At 42.7% G+C, this 21,049-nt stretch overlaps 1 protein-coding gene across 1 annotated transcript in view; it reads left to right on the top strand.

Annotated features, from left to right (window-relative positions):
* Nucleotides 1–21,049, top strand: part of Ttc29 (tetratricopeptide repeat domain 29) — a 200,306-nt gene that overhangs the window by 41,563 nt on the left and 137,694 nt on the right. The gene's annotated exons all lie outside the window — the stretch shown is intronic.

Genomic DNA, 21,049 nt, shown 5'->3' with positions numbered 1-21,049 from the left:
AAATCAGATTCTACCTTGAGATTTTACAGTAATTGCTGAAGGAAATGCTTCTTTAAAAAAAACTTTGCATTTAATGTTATAATAAGACAACCCAATAGCAAAACCAAATAGCAAAACAGTCAGGAAGCTGAAGAGTGATGACTGATTTCACATAGAACGTTAAGAAATGCATGAAAGGGTGAATGCAGATAATATGCATGAAGTATGTAGGGGAATGAAAACAGTTTATGAAACTGCTGTTTTAATGCTATGGTTCTCTGGGGAGGTGGTCAAACTGATTGTATATAATATTATATATCTTACATATAATGAAATATGTGTAATATATAACTTTGTGGCTAGGGTGATGTAGGACTCTGCTTCTGTGCTCTGGGAAGCTGCGGCTAAGTTGGCCGCACCTTAGAGCACAGAGGGCAGTACAAAATGACCAGGGACCTTGCAATGTGAACAACACAGGTGATGTTGGGAACACCAGCTGCAGTGAGGGATCCTGCAGGCTGGACTCAAGCTGAGAGGTATTGATAGGACTTGGAGGTTGCTGGGATTTAGAGCCATGCTCTGAAAGAGCAAACACAGCTGCAGGAGGCAGCAGGAACTCCCTGCTTTCAGTGGGAATCACAGTGGAAAGGACAGGCAGGAATGGCAGCATCTGTAGTTTGAAGGTGAGCCTCTACACATTCCCACAAGAAGCGGCAGGTCTTTCAAGCGAACCTGCAATGCCAACCATGGGGAAGGGAAAGAGGAGGGGATGTGGCTGAAAAGCTGCTACCATGATGTAACTCAGATAAGAGGTATCTCAGAGGATGAATTATGCCATTCCATTACAATTCCAGTTTGTGATGTCTAAATAAACAGTTCTGTGCTTATTTAGTTGTAAGTCATGAACTTACAACTGAGTAAGATCCATTCAGTATTCAGTGTTCCCATGCATTTATCAAATACTGGTTTAGAGCATAGTGCCCAGGGTGAACAAGACCAAGTCCTGGTCCACAAAGAACCCACCTGTTTCTAAACATGTGGCAGAGTGTGTTGAGTAAATTCACATTACTGAGTGACCAATCTCTAGCCCTTCACCTTGCCAAGTGGATAATCTGGGCCCATCTTCTTCCTCCTTAGTTTTAGAATCTTTGAGCACATTTTGATGACCATATTTATGCATCGCTATCTTTACTGTCTCATTTGGTCATTTGTTCATTCATTCCACAACTCTTGGGAGTGCCCCTTAGCCCTAGCTCTGTGGTTGGTCATCTCGTTTGATGACATACATAGGAGCTGGGCCGAGATGAGTGTGGGAAGTGTGATCCCTGGGGACTGGTGCAAGGTAACACTTGCGGATGTTTGCACTGCTCACATTTAGATGCCCCACCCTTATACCATGGTAAATTGCACTAGTGTGTGTACTAAAGCTAGTGTTTATTTTAGAAACATTTTGAAGACTTTGCCTTCAAAGCTATGTTAAAGTTGGAGTCTGTTGGTTTACTCTAGAACTGTCAGATGTAAAATTGTGTTATCTGTGCCCTGAACAGTACTAGGCTCTAGAACCACATTTGCATTGTGGTATGAACAAACAGCCAAGAAAGCGCTGGCTGCGAGTCTAGAGATTGCATGCTTGTGATGAGGACTGTCCGTGCAGATACTGCGGCCTGGGGGAACTTACAGAGTATCAATACATGTAGCTAGAAGCAGGGACCCACCTGCTGTAGAGTTCCTGCTGAGGCCATGGTGCTGTCCCTTCCACTTGTCTGACCTGATTGGTCCAGACAGGCTAATGGAGGCCCCCACAGCAACATCCAGTCAACAGCTGTGCTCCGGGGCAGGTGGCAGCTTCCTGATTCCATGGGTGCCCCCCTTCCAGTTTAAAGAGGATGCTAGCCAGCAGATGGCAACGGGCAGGTTGTCAGGGCCCGAGCTAGCAGGCTATGGCTCAGGGCAGGGCTCCAGCTCCCCCAGGGAACTGTGGAGCAAATGAGGGACACAAGCAGATGCCATTGTCAGAGACTGGGCACATGGCTGCATTCAGGGGTAATATGCAGCCCACAGGCACAAATGTAACCAGTTCTCATCCAGAGCTTCTTGGCCAAGTCAAATATAACAGAGACTCATATCCCTGCTGCTAAGGATGGGTGAAGTATCCAGTGAGCCCTGGCTCCCATCTCAAAGACAGGCAGACTTTCTTCAGTGCGAATATCCATGACTTATGGCGGAGTAGTAGGCACGGAGCACTCAGGTGCTGACTAAGTCTTGCAGTAACTCACTGGCTGCACCCTCCTTTAGAGTCATGATCTTATCTGTAAGGACCGTATCATGCAGCCAGTGCTCACACTGTATCTGGTGGCCATGGCAGACAGTACCCAGATACTGGAGCAATAAGAGATGTGCTCTTTAATTCTGGGGCAGGTCTTGGAGGGCCAGAAGAGCCACCAGTCAGACTTGGGAGAACATGTGACCAGAGGGAAGTGCCATCTCTCGCTTTAGATGAGCCGAGGCCAAGTCACATAGCAAGATGGCATGACACATTAAGTCCCCCCCCCCCAGATTGACAACACCAGCCTTTTCTCTGTCATTATAAGAGGGCTGAGTCCCTTTCCTCTGTCATAAGAGGGCTGGGTCCCTTTCCTCTGTCATAAGAGGGCTGGGTTCCTTTCCTGTCATCATAAGAGGGCTGGGTCCCTTTTCTCTGTCATCACAAGAAGGCTGGGTCTCTTTCCTCTGACATGAAAGGGCTGGGTCCCTTTCCTGTCGTCATAAGAGGGCTGTCCCCACTTGCAGTTTCAGTAGTCTTATTGTTGGATAGAGGGAGTGGGAGAGATGCAAAGCCACATCGTTGGTGGAGGAAATAGCATCCCTTCCTCCCCCTTCCACTTTCAGTGACTTAGTAACTGAGCCAAGCCTTGCTTTTTGACAGACAAAAAAAAGACAGACAGACAGACAGAAGCAAGAAGACTTGCTTGTTTCCATAGAGCCGTGTGGAGGCCAGTCTGGTTTTGGATGGACTAGGTTGGAAGTGTCAGCACGGACAACTTAGCCCTTCACTTCAGTCCACCTTACCCTCCCAAGTCCTGCTCCTTCTCTCCTCAGTTCCAGTGTGTGGCTTCTGAGGACCATTTCCTGCACTCAGCAGTCCATTCCACTTCACTCCAGACTGCATCTAGCTGCTGTAGTAGATGAGAAAGGCATCCCTATGTTTTCTGGAGTGATAGATGTTCAGGGCAGAGCATGTACACAGATAGGCGGGGAACTCTTGGAAGAAGAGCTTAAGAAGGGCATATTTTCCAGTCCAGAGAGCCCGCCACCACAACATTAGTGGAGAGACTGTTAAGGTTAATTGGTCTTTACAACATAGACCCTAAATTCTTTCAGTGACTGGGAATCTTTGGAAGAAAGAGAGCGCCTTCATGCTTGCCTCACCTCAGTTCAAGACCTGGAACTGATTGCTAACTGTCAGTCTGCTGGATAGATACTAGGTAATGTCTCTGTACAGATTACCTGGAGGCCAGATGTACACTAGGGTGACCACCAGCTCATTCCTGTCTCATCCAGGAGTGGAAGGCAGTTCTGGCAGTAATGGTAGAGGAGGGCACACCACTAAGGGACTGCCTTTACTATTTTGATTTCATTGAGAAGATGTAGAATTTCTGCTCTCTCTTTTCCTTGTATACTGATGATGAGAGATCAGACATCTTCCCCTATCTCCTCTATCCATCTTTTTAAATTAATGCATGTGTTTTGGGAGCATGTGGAGGCCAGAGGTCAATCCTGGGTGTTATTCCTCTGTTTCTTTATTCTTGGGTTTTGGAGACGGTGTCTCTCACTGTCCTAGAACTTGTTCATTAGGCTACACTGACTAGGTAGTCGAACTGGGATCCACAGTGCTGAGGCTGTAAGCATGTACCACTCTATCCAGTTTTTAGTTTCTTCATGTATATGTGTGTGAGGTCTGTGTACATGTTTGTGTGGAGGGGAGGCTTGTGTGTATGCACACATGCATTTTTGTCTGAGTATTTATCTTGATTATTCGTAAACCCAGAACTCACTAATTCAGCTGTTCTAGTTAGCCATCTTACCACAGGGACAATGTCTCTGCCATGGCTGCCTGTCATTTACATGAATTCTGGGAGTCCTAACTTTTATCTTCCAATTTGGGCAGCAATCAGTGTACCCACTGAACTATCTCCCCAGAACCCATAACCAACTATTTTACATGGGTTCTGGGGATTGAAGTCAAGTGCTCTTGCTTGTATGCAAACACTTTACTGATAAGCCATCTCTTAGACTCCTAGTCCTTAATGTGCAATAATACTTTTGTACTCTATAAAGATTTGTCACTCATATAGGTTTAAGAAAATGCTGATTGGCCAGTAACCAGACAGGAAGTATAGGTGGGGCAATCAGACTAAGCAAAATCTGGAAAAAGGAAAAGAGAGACACAGTCACCAGTCGGGCATAGAGAAAGAAAGATGAGAATGCCTTACTGAGAAAAGGTACCAAGTTATATGGTTAAACATAGATAAGAATTATGAGTGAATTTAAGTAATAAGAGCTAGTTAATAATAAGCCTGAGCTAACAGGCTGAGCAGTTTATAATTAATATAAGCCTCTGTGTGTTTCTTTGGGACTAAAAGACCATAGGATTGTGCAGGACAGAAACCTCCAACTACATTAATAATCATGAGGAATATGTCCCCAACTGTGTTTTTTTTTTAATCACAAATTTTATTAAGGACAATGTGGTTCAATTTCCTGTCTTTAAAGTATCTCACTTTATCTAGAGGTAACTTTAGTTAGAGGTAACTTCCTTTAACCAGTCAGTCTCTTGTCTGATTCTGTCTCTGCCTCTGCCTCTCTGTCTCTCTCTCTCTCTCTTCCTTCTCCTCTCCCCCTTCCTCTCTCTGCTCTCTCCCTCCTTCTCTTTTCTTATTCTTCTCCCTCCCTCCCCTTCTGTCACATACAAAGAATTCCAGGCTGAGAGCCTTAACCTCCTGCTGATTCTTGCTAAGAGTCATTGACTCTTGAAGTCACACTCTAAGTGGACACTTGTCACTCCAGTTTGGGACTATTGAACTGATGCTAGTCTGGACTTACTTGAGAAGTGTGTTGTGTGTCCTGGGTAGGTGATTAGTTGGCTGGGACAGCTGTCGTGCTAAGAAGAGACCATGGCAAGCTACTCTGGCAGCACCTTTCTGGTACTGCAGCCCTCAGATAGAAGACTCACAAACGCAGGGAGAACAGAGCAAGGGTGGGTCCCTCTGTTCTACAGATGTTCTTCTCAGGATGGCTCAGGAAGTGTCATTACCCACCTGGTACGGTTAGGACCCAACACAGTAGCCACTGGACATGGAAGAGCCTTGATGCAAGCCAGTTAAGGATTTGTGCATCTTCCCCTCCCCTGCATGACTGGAATGGGCGGGAGGGTGGGGGAAAGGGCTGGAGCAAACGCTTGCACTTAGTCTTAGAGGATGACATCTACATAGCATGCGTAGCTACAGAGGTTTTCAGAATTTGGAAAACACGGCAACGTCTCCTCACCACAAAAGGATGACAGGGTCAAGATCAAGATCAATTGCCTCTAGCTCCCACCTAATAGGTTTCCATGAAGCTTCTGAGAAACTAGCCTGTAGAGATCTTTTCATCCTAGATCTGGAGATTCTGCATAAGGACTGCTCTACATAAAGAGAGTAGTTGGCCCAATGTAAACATTCATCTGTGATGTCTACAAAAAACCGGAACAAATGCCTCAAACTGCAAAAGGAAGAATAAGAGATAAAGACAACGAGACAATGGTAAATAAGGAGTGTCTGGGGGAAGAACTCACCTAACTGGGAGGAAAGCAATGGCCAGTATTATCTCAAGAAAGTTTTGTTGACCCTAAATTATCTTAAGATTAAAATAGCTTTTCTACTCCAGTGAATGTTCATAAAGAGAGGTCCATATTTTGAAGCCTGCTTGAAAGTCTTGAAGACTTCATGAAGAATGATGTCTACCTACATGAAAGAGAAAACAAGCTGCCTTGAGACAGGAGGCAAACAAGGCTCCATCTGCTCATCTCAGCGACAAACACCAGAGGACAGAAGAGTCTAGTGGGAGGGAGAGACGGGGACGCTGGGGGACGGAGGAGAATACACAGTCTACATCCGGGTTCTCCCACAAAGCCACCGGAAAACATGCTTAGCAATCCCTGCTTTAAAGGCCCCCTCAACAGGCTGGAGCCATTAAGAACACTGGCTGCTCTTCCAGAGGTCCTGAGTTTGATTCCTAGCACCCACGTGGTAGCTCACAACCATCTCAGAGGGATCTGATGCCCTCTTCTGGAATAAGGGCATCTATGCAGATAGAGCACTCGTACATAAAATATTTTTTTTAAAAAAAAAAAAAAAAGCACCTTGAACGTAGCTTCCGTATGTACTGCAATCTAGAGCCAAACTGGTCAAAATGAGAAATTCAGGACAAGGGAAGCCTCGTGCAAAAGAACTAGCCATAAACATTCAACCCAAGTGTCTGCAAAGCTGTGTTTACTAAAAAGAAATTAAATGGTTTTAGTAGATGATACATAAAATTAAATATAATAAAATAATTTTAATTTTCTCTTTATGTTTTTCCATATTTACCAAACATTTAGAAGTAGTGTTGGTTACTCCTTTAGCTCATTTCATTTTTAACTCTTATAAGACATACTTATTATTGTCCTTACCAGAATGCAAATGATTTTTAAATCTTTTTAAACAAGCATCTATGAAAAAGAGATATAAATAAAGTACAAATTGGAAATACAAACATTAGTTGTTTTTTCTAATTTGTTCTAACCCTGTATTAGTCTAGCTAATAAAACAGAAAACCTTCGACTGTTAACTAAAATGAACTGAGTCATTTTAATAAAATTTTATTTATTCTTTGAGAATTTCATACATGTAAAACGTGTTTTGATCCCAGATTGCCACCAACATGTCTCCTTCCCAACATCATGGCCTTCTATCCCTTTCTAAATGACCCATGAATTCATTTAATGTTGCCTTATACATGTGGGTATGGGGTGACAGACTAGTGCTCACGCCTCAGAGAGAACTGACTCTCCCTCACCAGCAGCCAGCAGCTGCCGACAGTTCCTTGGGTACCAGGGAGAATTCAGAAGCTCTCCGTCACAGAGAATCACACATGTATTTTAAAGGTCCATTGCCAGCAGTTATGTTAAGATCAGTTTAACTGGGCCGAGGGAGTGGCTCAGTGAGTAAGGTGCCTGCAGAACATGCATGGGGTCCTGAGTTCAGATCCCCAGTACTCACGCAAAAGCTGCTCACGATGGCGTGAGTTTGCAAGTCCTGCCCTGGCACGGGGGCAGGTGGAGACATGTGGGTGCTTGGAGTGCATAGTCAGCCAGCACAGCTGGACTGATGAGCTTCAGGTTCAGTGAGAGACTCTCAGAATCCAAGATGGAGGACGATCGAAAGGTCAAGCAAGTAACCTAGTGTCAGGCTCTGATCTCCACATGAATACATGTGCCCACACAGCATGTGCACATTGCACACACACACACACACACACACACACACACATATATATACACATATCGACCCATATACACCAAAAATTCAGTTTATCCTAAATATTACAGAGAAAAGGAACCCAAGTTGTTGGATCTGGTCTTGGCACACGTTCTTAGATTGCGTCAAATCTAGCTTATTTTAAAATGAGATTGCATGAGAAACATTTCTTAAATGAACTGTAAAGAACAGGTAGGCTATATGGCAGCATAGTCATTGTTTTCCATGAGGAAAACCTTTGAAACAAAAGCCAAACAAGACAAAAGGATGAGGAAAGACTTTATTGATTGTGCCCTCTCATGCCAAGTATAGGATAGAGTCAAAGGACAAGATACCTCAGACTGTCCTTGGACAATAGGGTTTATATCTGTCAATTTCTCTGTCTTCTTGGGAATTAGTCTTGTTTTTTATTTTTAAAAACAGATTTATTTTATTTTATGTGTCTGTACACTTGTTTTTGTATGTATATGTACCACATGCATTGCTGGTGGTACATATACATAGAACCCAGGGAAAAGCGCATCGAATCCCAGGGAACCAGAGCTAAAGGTGGCTGTGAGCCACCATGTGGACGCTGGCTTTTGCCCAAGAGCTACAAGGGCTCCTAAGGAGTTAACCACCTCTGCAGCCTCCTAGAGATTAATCCTAACCTACAGTCCCTGCAGACAGAGAGCTGCAAGGGCTCCTAAGGAGTTAACCACCTCTGCAGCCTCCTGGAGAGTAATCCTAGCCTCCAGTCCCTGCAGACAGCTCTGCTCAGAGCAGCCCTCCCTCTCTGTGTGCCTCAACACAAAGTTCAGAGACTTCTCCTGCAGACTGAAGCCAGAGCGTACTGAGTTCAGAGTTCCCCCAAGCAGGCCTGTCTCTGTGCAGAAGCCGAAAGAGGGAAAAGTCCCTGAGGTCAGAGGTGGGAGTAGAGAGCTTTCTATTAGAAACAAAGTTGAGAAATTAAGTGCAGTTTTAAAACTGGTTTTTAAAGACCCAATTCAAGTGCATTAAACAAAAGTAGAAACTATTTTAAACACTCATAACCATGAATTAATTCATATTCTTAGGTAAAGGACATTTACAAATTGGTGAGAAAAGCCACTAAATAAGAACTGGAACAAAGAGAATAAATAATTGAAAGAAAATAATTCAATTTAATCAGATAATAAACATGAAAAGATCAATGCTAATACATTTTTTTTTTAGTTTTTTTAGGTTTGTATGTATGTGTATGTCTGTATGAGAGTTTATTTTCATCATGAGCGCACACACCCACCGAGTCAAGAGCTGTAGTCACAAGCATTTGTGAGTTGACATGGGTGCTGGGAACCACAGTTGGGTCATTTGAAAGAATAGCGTGCATGCTTAACCACTGAGCCATCTCTCCAGCCCCAACATGGTATCTTAAAAAGTAAATCTCTCAAAAACTTTGGTAGTATGTTATTAAAAAAATGGGCCTGGAGCGATGACTGAGTATTCAAGGTTGTGTTCTATGCTCTCTTCTGGCCTCCGCTGACACCTGCACACACGTGCACAGATGTGCATACACGTGATTTATGTCCACAAAGACACATGCACGTAAATAAGTATTTTAAAATTTTAAAAGGTCAAAACTATGAGAAGCATAAAGAAGTTAAAGTTCCTCTCCACTTCACATAAAAAAAAATTTTCATCCCAATAAGTAAATAAGGTGGCACAGGTATCCACAGAAATCAGACGATGAGTTAAGGTAGATGCTATGTGCTCCAACCTCCCCTTTAGAGACAAGGAAGCTAGCGCTCAGTGACGAAACAACTTACCCACTTTCCAGAGTTAGTAAGTGGAGTATAGGAATCGTGTTCAACTTAAAGCCCCTATCAGCTTCTTCACTGTTTAGTTTGATGCCATGTAAGCATAGAACCAAGGCACTGGCTCAATGAATCTGCAGGATTTCATTGATTTTATAAACATCTATGCTGTGCATTTGTGTGAAAATACACATGTCATAGCATATGAGTGGTGGTCAGGGGCCAACTTAGAAGAGTTGGTTCTTCCCTTCTTACACGTTGGCCCACAGTTCAAATGGACTGAATTTAGGTCATCAGACACATGCTTACCTGCTGATCCAGCTCGCGTGCCCCTCCAATTGCTATTTTTATTTCAAATCCTCATCTGATATTTAAGGTCTCTCAAAAGCAGTTTTCCCTTGCTATGTGATGATCATTCAATTATGATGAATGATATATTCATCATTTTTTTATAATGGAATTCATGTTCTGGCACCCAGACCTCACACTTTCCCACTCCGTGGTCCTGGGTCTGGACCTCTAATTCTTTAGGCTCCTTCGTTATCTCTTAAAACCTTCTGTCCTTTTTATAGTGACTCTGCGAGGCTTCAGCTGGCTAGCTTTGCTCTAACTGAAAAAGAACACATACACACACACACACACACACACACACAGAGAGAGAGAGAGAGAGAGAGAGAGAGAGAGAGAGAGAGAGAGAGAGAGAGATCAGTTCTAACACTATAAAAAGGCTCACCCTGCAAAGTGAGCCCCATCATTCTGCTTCAATACCCTTCTCTAGAGGCCTCCCCAGTTGAGATCTTGTACATCTGAAGGGCTTTAAATCCTCTCAACAGCGCTTACATCTCTATTAATTTTTAATAAAATGAAAGAGAAAATAAAATACCACACTAAAAACTGATATATCCTTTGCATGTCTTTTAGTTATTAAGGTTGTTTTTCTAATAAACTGGCAAATGTTATCCCATGACAAATAAGAAATTACAATAAAATTTCTATCAATTTTGGTGTGACATCTTTGGTTATATTAAATGATTATATTCTTACCTTTTTTAGTGCTGAATACCATGATAATCAACTTCACTTTAAATGCTAAAGAATAAAAATAAAATTACATTTATAACAGAATATATAATAAAATAAAAAGCCAAAATACCAGGAAGGGATTATTTATAGGAGACACTAAAGAGTTTTTGAAAGTCATTTTGTGTTGTTTCAGATTCTGTTCAATGGATCACTCTGTCCATGACTGCGCTATTTGGCATATCTAAAATGAGCCTCTCATTCTTCATATGCACTGAGGAGATCCTTGACAGACTGTTTTTCCCTGAAGTAATATCTTTCCTTAAAGAAATCTTTGTCACTGGATTGTATTGGTTTTCTGGGGCTTCCGCAGCAAAATACTGCTAACTGGGTGGTGAGCTAAACAGCAGGAATGTGTGGACTCATGGTTTTAGAAACTTGGAGTCTAAAATCAAGATGACCTCAGAGTTTGGTTCCTTCTGGGATCTGTGAAGAAAGGCCTGTTTCAGGCCCTCTCCAGCCTCTGGTGGCCCTGGGGTTCCTTGGTTTGTACACTGCGCCCCCTACTCTTCACGTCATCTCCCCTCTATATGTGAACGTCATGTTGATACAGGCTGCCACAATGTCCCCTCAGAACTGGACAAAGACCCTCACCCACGCAGTCATATTCACTGCTACTGAGGGGTGAGCTCTCGGCCCCACTGCGACCTTGGAAAGTGCCCACAGCCTGTGGCGCTACTGGGATGCGGTGGAAGCTTCAGAGGTGGGGCTAGCAGAGGAAGTTAAGTTGTTCGGGAGTCAGACTCTTCCTCTGTAGTTCCACTTACCATGCTAAAGATGAGCGGTTCTGCTTCAGTGAACCCTCTTGCCCTGATGTTCAAGCATGCCACAGAAACCAAAGCAAAGAAACCAGGAGCTAAAATAACATTTTCTTCTTCTGAGTTGACTTTCTCATCTAGTTTACCACAGTAACAAAAATCTAGTGCAGACCCATAACAAACACGGCTTTCAAAGTCTTGTAAAATGAGGAGAGGACTGTCAAGGCTTACTGCGGTTGTTCCAGAGCAAGGCCGCTCTGAGAGCGCTCGGTGTCAGCAGTAGAGACGCAGAAAGGGAGCCATTATAATGTTTGCACAAATGATCTTTGTAAGATTCGTGATTGTTTACTATGTGTATGTGTGTGTGGTGACAAGAGGTGGGCATTGGACCTCCTGGAGCTGGTGTTAGAGCAGGCTGTCAGCCACCTGATGTGGGTGTTGGAAGCAGAACTCGAATCTCCTGGAAGAGTAGAAAGCACTCTTAATTGTAGACCCTCTTTATCTCTTCTTAATTGTCAAAAATAACTCTTAGGAATATTATTTCAAGAGTAAACAGGATTGTGAGGAGTCTGGTGCTCTGCTCATCACAACGCCGTTTGTAAGCTGATTTCTGTGCCCCTCTTGGAGTGTGGCTGTGAAGGACGCCTGGTGCTGAGGTACATCAGTATCAAGCTTGCAAACCCCAGCTCTAGGGAATGCGTTTGGAATTCGAGAAAGTCTTCAGAGAAATGGAGTAGAAATCGGGGCAGCAGCAGGATAAGGTGTCTGCAGGGACCCTGCTCTCCATTGTGGACACTGCTGTACTTGCCTGTGGCATCTCCCATCACATCTCCTGATACTTCATCTCTGTCCTCAAGTCGGCCTCGTCGTCAAGTGCTCCAAGTACCCTCTGTAGGTCTACATAGATAGTGTTTATCCACATGAAGGAATGTAGAAAGTTACAGAAAATAACTTCATGAGCCACATTTGGGAGCTTACGTCTTCCATGAAGACTCAAAAATCTGCCGTACTTTGTACTCAAGATGGTCTTATCTTTTCTTGGAAACATCACGGACACGTGGACCAGGGCAGCCTTGCTGCAGTAACGGGATCCTGTGGCGGGAGGCACAGAGAGCAGTTGTCGCCCCCTCAGGAGTTTGCTGCCTTTCCTGCAGGTCCCTCTTGCCCGACTTCGCCATTACTTGCAAATGGGTCAGCATGTGCAAGAGCAGTCCTTGGGTCAGCGTGGGAGAAGCAAAAACTCTTCATGACTGCTACTTCTCACGAGTTGGGATTACTAAGAGCTGATGTCAGAGAAGAGGCATGGTATGAATAGCAGGGTCCAAACCTGTTTTCTAGAGAAAAGCAATGAGACTAATGTAGTAAGCTGTAGATGGTATCCATTTGCTTAAACTAAGCTGGGAAATAACAGTGTGAGTTCCTTTACACAAAGGAGTCTTAGCGCCATACCGAATCTTCACAGCAATCTAGTGAACTTGACACAAAGGAATAAGTGAACAATTTGGTCACCACCACATAGTTGGTAAGTAGCTGGTCACCAGCTTGAATCCAGAATTCTTTAATCTCTTTCCTTTCTCTGTGTTATACTCAGTATAGCTAGACACATACTGCTTCTTCTGAGGGGTTTAAGAATAGAATTTGAGGCTAGGCAGTGGTGGTGTACTCCTTTAATCCCAGCACTCGGGAGGCAGACACAGGTGGATCTCTGTGAGTTCGAGACCAACCTGGTCTACAAAGCAGATTCCAGGACAGGTTCCAAAGCTACACAGAGAAACCCTGTCTCAAAAGAGAGAGAGAGAGAGAGAGAGAGAGAGAGAGAGAGAGAGAGAGAGGGAGAGAGAGAGGAAGAAAGAAAGAAAGAAAGAAAGAAAGAAAGAAAGAAAGAAAGAAAGAAAGAAAGAAAGAAAGAAAAAAGAGAGAATAGAATGGAATTTGGGTCCCCAGAGTTCCTACCCAGGAGAGCCTGCTGCCCATGGCAGCCTGATCAATTTGGCATGCCAATCAACACCAACACCTACTCCATCTACCTGCTGCTAGACCACAAAGAGGAGCCAGTGGCTTAGAACCATATGTGGGATCAAGTCATTGTCACTGAAGATAAAAACCTGAAGCATGGCCATAATCAAAGAAGTTTATATGATGCTTCTTCAGAGACCAGAGGCCTTGACAGTCGAGACAATGAGTATTTGCATGTAGAGCTGTGTGGGCAAAAAAATGTATTGAGTGACACACTGCAGTCTCCGGTGCCACTGTGACTAATGAATCTGTGATGGAGGAAGACAGCAATGCTTACTCTGTGGAGAGATTGAACCATGTCGATGTCCAAGGCCTGAGCTGCCTCTGGAGGGCATGTTGATGTCCATATGCCACACTGGGCCCATGGTACTACCAAAGGCCACACTGATGCCTTGGTTTTTATCATCAATACATGAGGCCATGTTGATGCCCATAGGCTGTGATGCTTCTGGAAGCCATGAAGATATGTTGTCAACTGAAACCACATTGATGTCTATGGTCTATGTTGCCAAAGGGGGTCGTGTCTTGGTCTGTGGTTCTGCTGCACCCAGGGACTGTGTTGATGTCCATGGCCCATGTTTGTAAGTGGAGACTGCTCATACATTTCCCAGTTGCCCAGACCCAAATAAACATAGAAATTATATTAATTACAACACTGTTTGGCCAATGACTTAGGGGTATTCCTAGCTAGATCTTTTCTTAAATTCACCAATTTCTATTAATCTGTGTATCACCACAAGGCTCTGGCTTACCAGTAAAGGTTCTGGGTGTCTCTCTCTCTCCTTCGGCAGCTACATGGCATCTCCTTGATTCTGCCTACTCTCTCTCTAGATCTCTTCCAGCCTGGCTATATTCTGCTGAAGCAGCTTCTTTATTAACCAATAGTAATAAAACATATTCACTGCATATAGAGGAGAATCCTACATCATCTCCCCTTTTCTGTTGAAATAAAAGGGAAAGTTTTAAATTTACCATAGTAAAATTACATATACAAAACAGTTACCAAGCAAGAATTATAGTTACAACATTTAGTCCATTTACATTTGGCAAATTAAGGAAAATATTCTATTGTCTATCTTATCTCTGTGTCTAAAGTTTTATATCTAATTTATCCTTTATCATAATTAAGGAAAACTGTAACTATCTATTTTCAACTCTTCAAAGACCACAGAAGGATACAATATTACCTAAGCAAACAAGAAGTGCATTGTAAGAAACTTTTAAAACTCTAGAATTGACAGAGACATCTTGCTGCTTAGACAGTCACTCAAAGATCTTCTGTAACATTGGGGCATTCGTCTTCAGCCTACAGGCCCATAGTATCTGGGAGACTTTTCCACAAAGCAGGAAATTTGAAAAACTGTTTTGCCTTTATTAGCAGTTTATAAGTCACTTTCTTCTGGGTCCTACAGAATGTCTGGCAGACTTTTTCATGAAGCAGAAACCCAGAAGGACTGTTTTACCTTCTTTAGGCAAGTTCAGAGGTCATTTTTCTGTGAGTCCTGCATGTATAGTTCATACAGCATACCATCAAGTGGTTGAGGAAAAAGCAGTTTCTTGCCCAAATGGCTAGCCTTGTCACACTGAAGGTAAATTCCATAATAAGTTTCTTAGATGCCCATCAACCTCTCTGAAGTAATTGGTGATGCTAAGAGCAGACATGTCTCACTATCAAGAAAAGTCTAAGTTCTTAAAACATTTTAAGTGCCATATTCTGTACATCTTTGAAGTGTTGAAGATTCTATTTCTAACTGAAATATATCTCTGTATATCTAGAAAACCTAACTAATGTGACTATAAGTTTGACTATCATAAATGACTACCTATTAATCTGTAGTTTTAATTATACATTACATTTTTAAATGAGCTGCATAAACATAATACCTTAAACAAGAGAAGAAATGTGTGTGTGTATAGTGCATAACAAAATTGACCTTAAATTTGTATCAATAGACAAAGATCCTTACCAATGCAAAGTATTCATTTCTATATCATATCCATTTTTTTATTCAGAAATACATTGATTGTGACCATTAACAATTTATAATCAATCTCCTTTAAATGAAAACAAACATTTATAAGCAATCATTTTGGGAATTTTATTCCATCAAACTACTTTAGTCTGGAAGGAATCTACAGGTTTCAATCCACTGTAGTAACAAAAGCAGAACTTCTTTTTTAAAGTAACATGTCCTTAGACTCAAATTTTGAAATCAAGATACCTTTAAAATATATATGTTGGTTTAGTTTAGCAGACTGTATGATGGAATGTCTCTCTGTATATTGCTTATTTACAGTCAAAAATTTCAAAGAAAACACAATAATATAATCCATACTCTCTGTGTATTTTCCATCTTTAAGTGGCTTATTTTTCTTTACCCCTTTAATCTATGGCTGTATTCTTTTCTATTACTCTTTTCTTTTCTTCTCTTTCAAGTCTACATACATTTTTAAAACATATTGTGACTCATTCAGAGGTTTATTTTTGTCTGAATCTATCTTTATTGCATATCTATAATCATTTTCTGACCAGAAGTGCTTTTTTAAAAAAGAAAAATGCTAAGTGGGCATGCCTAGGACCAACTTCACAATTCTGCCTGTTGGCTCTGCCCAGTCCAACATGGTTGAGGTATGTTCACTGCCTCTGTTAGTCATGCTCACAGCCCCAGCTCCTGGGCCACATATCTCTATATCACCATTAAGCAACTAATAGCATGCTGCTCACAAACCCCATTTAAGTGTTCCCATAACAGAACCAGGAAGCTGGCTATTAAAGGAGCCATGCAGATTTGCTGCTAACACTGAATCAGGAAGTCTTCTCTTAAAGGAGCTGCACCTCTACTTGTGGCCAGGAAACAGAGCCTATCTGAAAAAATGTGGCTACCAAGAAACTACGCATGGCTCTTGTTTTCGTGGTTCTAGAAACCCTCTATTTTTATTTATTTATTTATTTATTTATTTATTTATTTATTTATTTATTAGGTTTTGTGTGGATCCATACCCCAGATGGTGGGTGCCATTTTGTAAGCAGAGATTACTTATACATTTCCCTGCCATCCAGACCCAAAGGACCAAAAGCTACATGGATGCCTATGACCTGTGCTGCTGCCTGAAGCCGTGTTGATATCAATGGGCTGGGCTGCCACCAGGGACTGCGTTGGTGTCTGTGGCCCTTTGTGCCACCAGAGACCATGCTGAGGTCTGTGGCATGTGTTGATGCCTGATGCCAGGTGGATGTCTGTGGTTCATGCTGCACCCAGATACCATGTGGAAGTTCATGAACTTTGTTCCTGCTGATTATAAAAGACAAGGAAGCTGCTTCTGCTCTGATATGAATAATGGCAAACTCTCAGTTGGGAAAACGAGATGTAGAAAGCTTCAGTGACATACCCCACTCCCACCCAAAAAGTAACAGCCTAGACAGAAAGCCATTAAAGAGAACTCTTAAAATTGTGATAAGGATAATGCAGTGTACCTCTCTACAGTAGAAGCATACTGGTAGGGTGGGGAGTGGGGAAGGACTCACTTTTCTGGGAATTTGACCATGCTCCAGAGACTACATAAACAATATAAAGTGGACTTGCATTTTTTTAAAAATCTTTTCTCGGTGGGAGGCCAGAAGGGTGCAGAGCAGACTTGGGAGGACTGGGAAGTAAGGGTAACTAAGATGCATTATAGTATATTCTCAGATAATCAATAAAAAATACTGGGCTAATAAAACAAAAGAATAGATTTGAACAAACGGAATAAGCCAGGTGTATTGTCAATGTACAAAATGACAGAAGCAAGGACATTGGTGTGTAAATACCCATGTTCCCTCACTTACAAGGTGGGTGCTACATTGGTATGTAAATACCCATGTTTCCCCACTTACAAAGTGGGTGCTACATTGGTGTGTAAACACACATGTTCCCCTCACTTACAAGGTGGGTGCTACCATTCCCACTGTATAGATGCACAAACCAGGATAGCAAGAATTTGAGGTTTTCCTTTTCAAAAATGTATTTGTAGTGTTATCTTATTGCAGCTAATACCAAATATGAGGCCTAGTTCCTTAACAGACAAGTTCATAAAATACCATGTAAGCTGTAGGCACAATGTCCTACAGAGTGTCCAGGACTGAGACTTTGTCTTGATCGGTGACCCCCTGGGTCCCGCCCCCAGCCCCATTCTGCTCTTTCTCCCCGGAATTTGTTTAGTTTGGCTCCTTATGTGCACAGAATTGCAGCTTCCGCTCTTCTGTGATTGCTGTACTGTTCGTCACCCCATGGGATGATGTCCTCAAGGTTCCTCCATGCCACATACTCAGGGCTGCCTTCAATTTTAAGCTTGAATAATATTAGCTGACAATTGGCACTGTCAGCAGCAGGAGGCTCAGTGTCCCCTCCCTGCCCTCCACTGCCTCCCAGTGCAGGTGGTCAGCAGTCACCCTGCAAGGCTCCCTTTGGTTTTATTTTGTCCTTGATCTGTACTTAGAAAAATTATAATAAGAAAAGGTGTCTGAAAGAGGAAGGCTCAGATAAAATTAAGAATGTAAATGGTTTGGGGGTTTTATTGTTTGTTTTTGTTTTTTCAAGACAGGGTTTCTCTTTGTAGCCCTGGTTGTTCTGGAACTTGCTCTGCAGACCAAGCTGGTCTTGAACTCACAGAAATTCACTGCCTTCTACCTTCTTAGTGCTGGGATTGAAGGCATGCACCACCACTGCCCAGCAAGAATATGGATGTTCTATCTCACTTTTCAAGTCATCTTTCATTTTTTTTCCAGTCATACAATTGGTCTTCTTGCCTCTGTGCTCAGCCCTAACCCAGCCCAGGAATCCAGTGTAGTGTTAGTGTATGTCATGGCACACTAGGCACTAGTGCTAAACCCTCTCATTCCTCAGCACATGTTACCCTCCAGACTATCCAAATGACACATTAGAAAAGTGGTTTTTAAAAGACTCGAGAGATAGCTCCGTGTCAAAAACAGTTACTGATCTTGCAGAGGGCCTGGGTTTGGTTGCCGGCACCCACCTTGTGGCTTAGAACCATCTACAATTCCAGTTCTAAGATATTGATTGATGCCTCCTTTGACCTCTGCAGGCACTGCATTCATGTGGTACAGATACAAGTATGCTGGCAACACTTGTACACGTAAAAATAAGATAAATCAATCTGAATTTTTTAAAAGCGGTTTTTGACAAAAGCTAGCTCTCTGAAAATTAGTAAAGCATAGAGCCCTTCCAGAGTTGGAGAGCAAGTGAGAGAGGAGAAAGACTGGGAAAGCCAGTCAGTGGGAACAGGCAGGCTTGGCTGTCTCCTATAGAAGACAAGTCTTCCTCTCCTACTCTGAAACACAGTGGAAATCAGGCTGCTCACTCGCTGTGGATAGAGTAACTCACAACAGGGGAAACTAGTCTGGGGTGGAGAGAGTTGCAGGGCCCTGAAATGTGCTGTGTTAACTGAATAAATGCAAAGAAGTCTACCTGGGAGGAACAAATTAATCGTCAGAGGTCAACAGGGAGGGAAAATCCATAAAACTCTACCTTTGCATATAAATACAAACTTTATATTTGTATACGTATATCACACATACATGTGAGGAAGAGGGGGTGGATGTATTTCATGTGAAAAGTATATCACCCAAGAAAATTTTCTGATGGTTTAACCTCATTGGAAAGGCTAACAGCTGAAGAAGAAACAGAGCAGGAGAATCGGCAGCTTAAAAACTCACTGGAATAATTGTGAGGTTCCATTAAATACTTCCTAAAATTTAAAAAAGAAAAAGAAAAGGTAACTGTGATTCATTGAGGTACTACCAGTTTGTATTGGGGGTGGTATTGTGACTCGCTGAAATGGTTTTGGAATGTAATATGCATGATTTCAGGATGCTGTTATGAAGACACACAGCATGGAAAGGAATCCTTATAAAATAATAAGAATCAGAAGAAAACTACATCATTCTTTACAACTATGTAAAAAATATGAATGGGTACAGAAAAGATTAGCATAAAACTTGAGCAAAATAAGTCAATTTTGGTAATGAATGATGTTGTTGCTAGCAATATTTTAAGATTTTTTTTTCCCCAGTAGTTTCAGCTTGGCTGCTGCTGTTTTTGCACACATGTGTCTTGCTGCTGCTGTTTTTGCACACATGTGTCTTGCTGTTGCTGTTGTTTTTGCATGCATGGGTCTTTGGTGTAGGAAGTTCTTCTGTTTTCTTTTATTGGTTAATTAATAAAGAGACTGCCTTGGCCTAGTTGATAGGGCAGAACTTAGGTAGGTGGAGAAAACAGAACTGAATCCTGGGAGGAAGAAAGCAGAGTCAAGGAGAAGCCATGGATCCTCTGCCTGAGACAGACATCAGTTAGAATCTTTGGTAAGCCGCTGCCACGTGGTGATACACAGATTAATGGAGATGGGTTAAACTAATATGTAGGTGTTAGCCAATAAGAAGTTAGAGCTAATGGCCAAGCAGTGTTTCAATTAATCCAGTTTCTATGTGGTTATTTTGGGTGTAAGCTAGCCGGGCGGACGGAACAAACAAGCAGGCCCTTCCCTTGCATCAGGTATTGCTGCTGCTGTTTTTATACACGTTGTGTCTTGCTGCCGATGTTTCTGCATGCATGTGTCTTGCTGCTACTGATGCTTTTGCATGCATGTGATATCTTGCTTCTGATGTTTTGCACACATGTGTCTTGCTGCTGCTGCTGTTTTTGCACACATGTGTCTTGTTGCTGATGTTTTCGCACACTTATGTCTTGCTGCTGATGTTTTGAACACATGTGTTTTGCTGCTGATATTTTTGCATGCATGTGTCTTGCTAAAAGCCACTTTCTGTTTTGTTGAGTTCTAGTTTCAAAGTTCATTTGTATCGTGGGACACAGATAGGATAATGGGCACCATCTAAGATTCCCCAGAATACACGGAGTCCCTGGGACTCAAGGCTTTTTGGGGTTAGAATCAGGCAAGTCACTGGCAAACTTGCATGAATTGTTCACCCTAAGTAGAGTGATACATATCTGTAAATCCTAGCATTTTATTCATGTGCTAACAGTAGTGAGAGCAACAGTGTCTTCGTTATTTGCTGCCAATAGGTTGTTGGCAAGCATTGTAGGAGTATTTGGGGCTTTGAAAGAGTTTATTCTCCATCTAAATTGCCATCAATTTTAAAATTTATTGCAGTGAAACCTTCCTTCCATGCGAGAGAAAACGGCACTCAGAACGGCAGAGCCTTCTGAGCGAAGTGTCAGGCTGCTCTTCATTATTCCCCCATACCACACATCTTGACCATAGCCTCCCCTCCCTCCCATCCTCTCAGCCCCCATTCCACCTCCCTCTGCTCCAGAGCCACTCCTCCTCTGTTTGCTTTCAGAAAAGAGGAGACCTCCCAGCGATAGCAGCTGAACATGGCATGACTAGTAAGACAAGGCACAAACCCTGTACCAAGGCTGGATGAGGTGACCAAATAGGAGGAAAAGGGTCCCAAGAGCAGGCAAAAGAGTCAGAGACACCCCCCACTCCCACTGTTAGGAATCCCACAGAAACCCTATGCTGAACAGCCACAGTGTATATGCAGAGGACCTATTGAAGACCCACACAGGCTCCGTGACTGCTGCTTCAGTCTCTGTGAGCCCCTATGGGCCCTGCTTAGTTGATTCTGTGGGCTATGTTCTCCTGGTGTCCTTGACCCTCTGGCTCCTACAATCCTTCCTCACCCTCTTCTGTGGGGTTGCCCAAGGTCTGCCAAATATTTCTCTGTGGGTGTCTGCATCTGTTCCCATCAATTACTGGAGGAAACCTCTCTGATAACTATTGGAGTAGGCATTCATCTATGAGTATAGCAGACTATCATTAGGAATCCTTTTTATTGATTTTTCTCCAGTTATGTTTGGTTCTACCCTAG

This window comes from Myodes glareolus, chromosome 22 (assembly GCF_982192425.1).
Source record: "Myodes glareolus chromosome 22, mMyoGla1.1, whole genome shotgun sequence".
Lineage (NCBI taxonomy): Eukaryota > Metazoa > Chordata > Mammalia > Rodentia > Cricetidae > Myodes > Myodes glareolus.
This window is presented reverse-complemented; position numbering and strand designations above follow the sequence as displayed.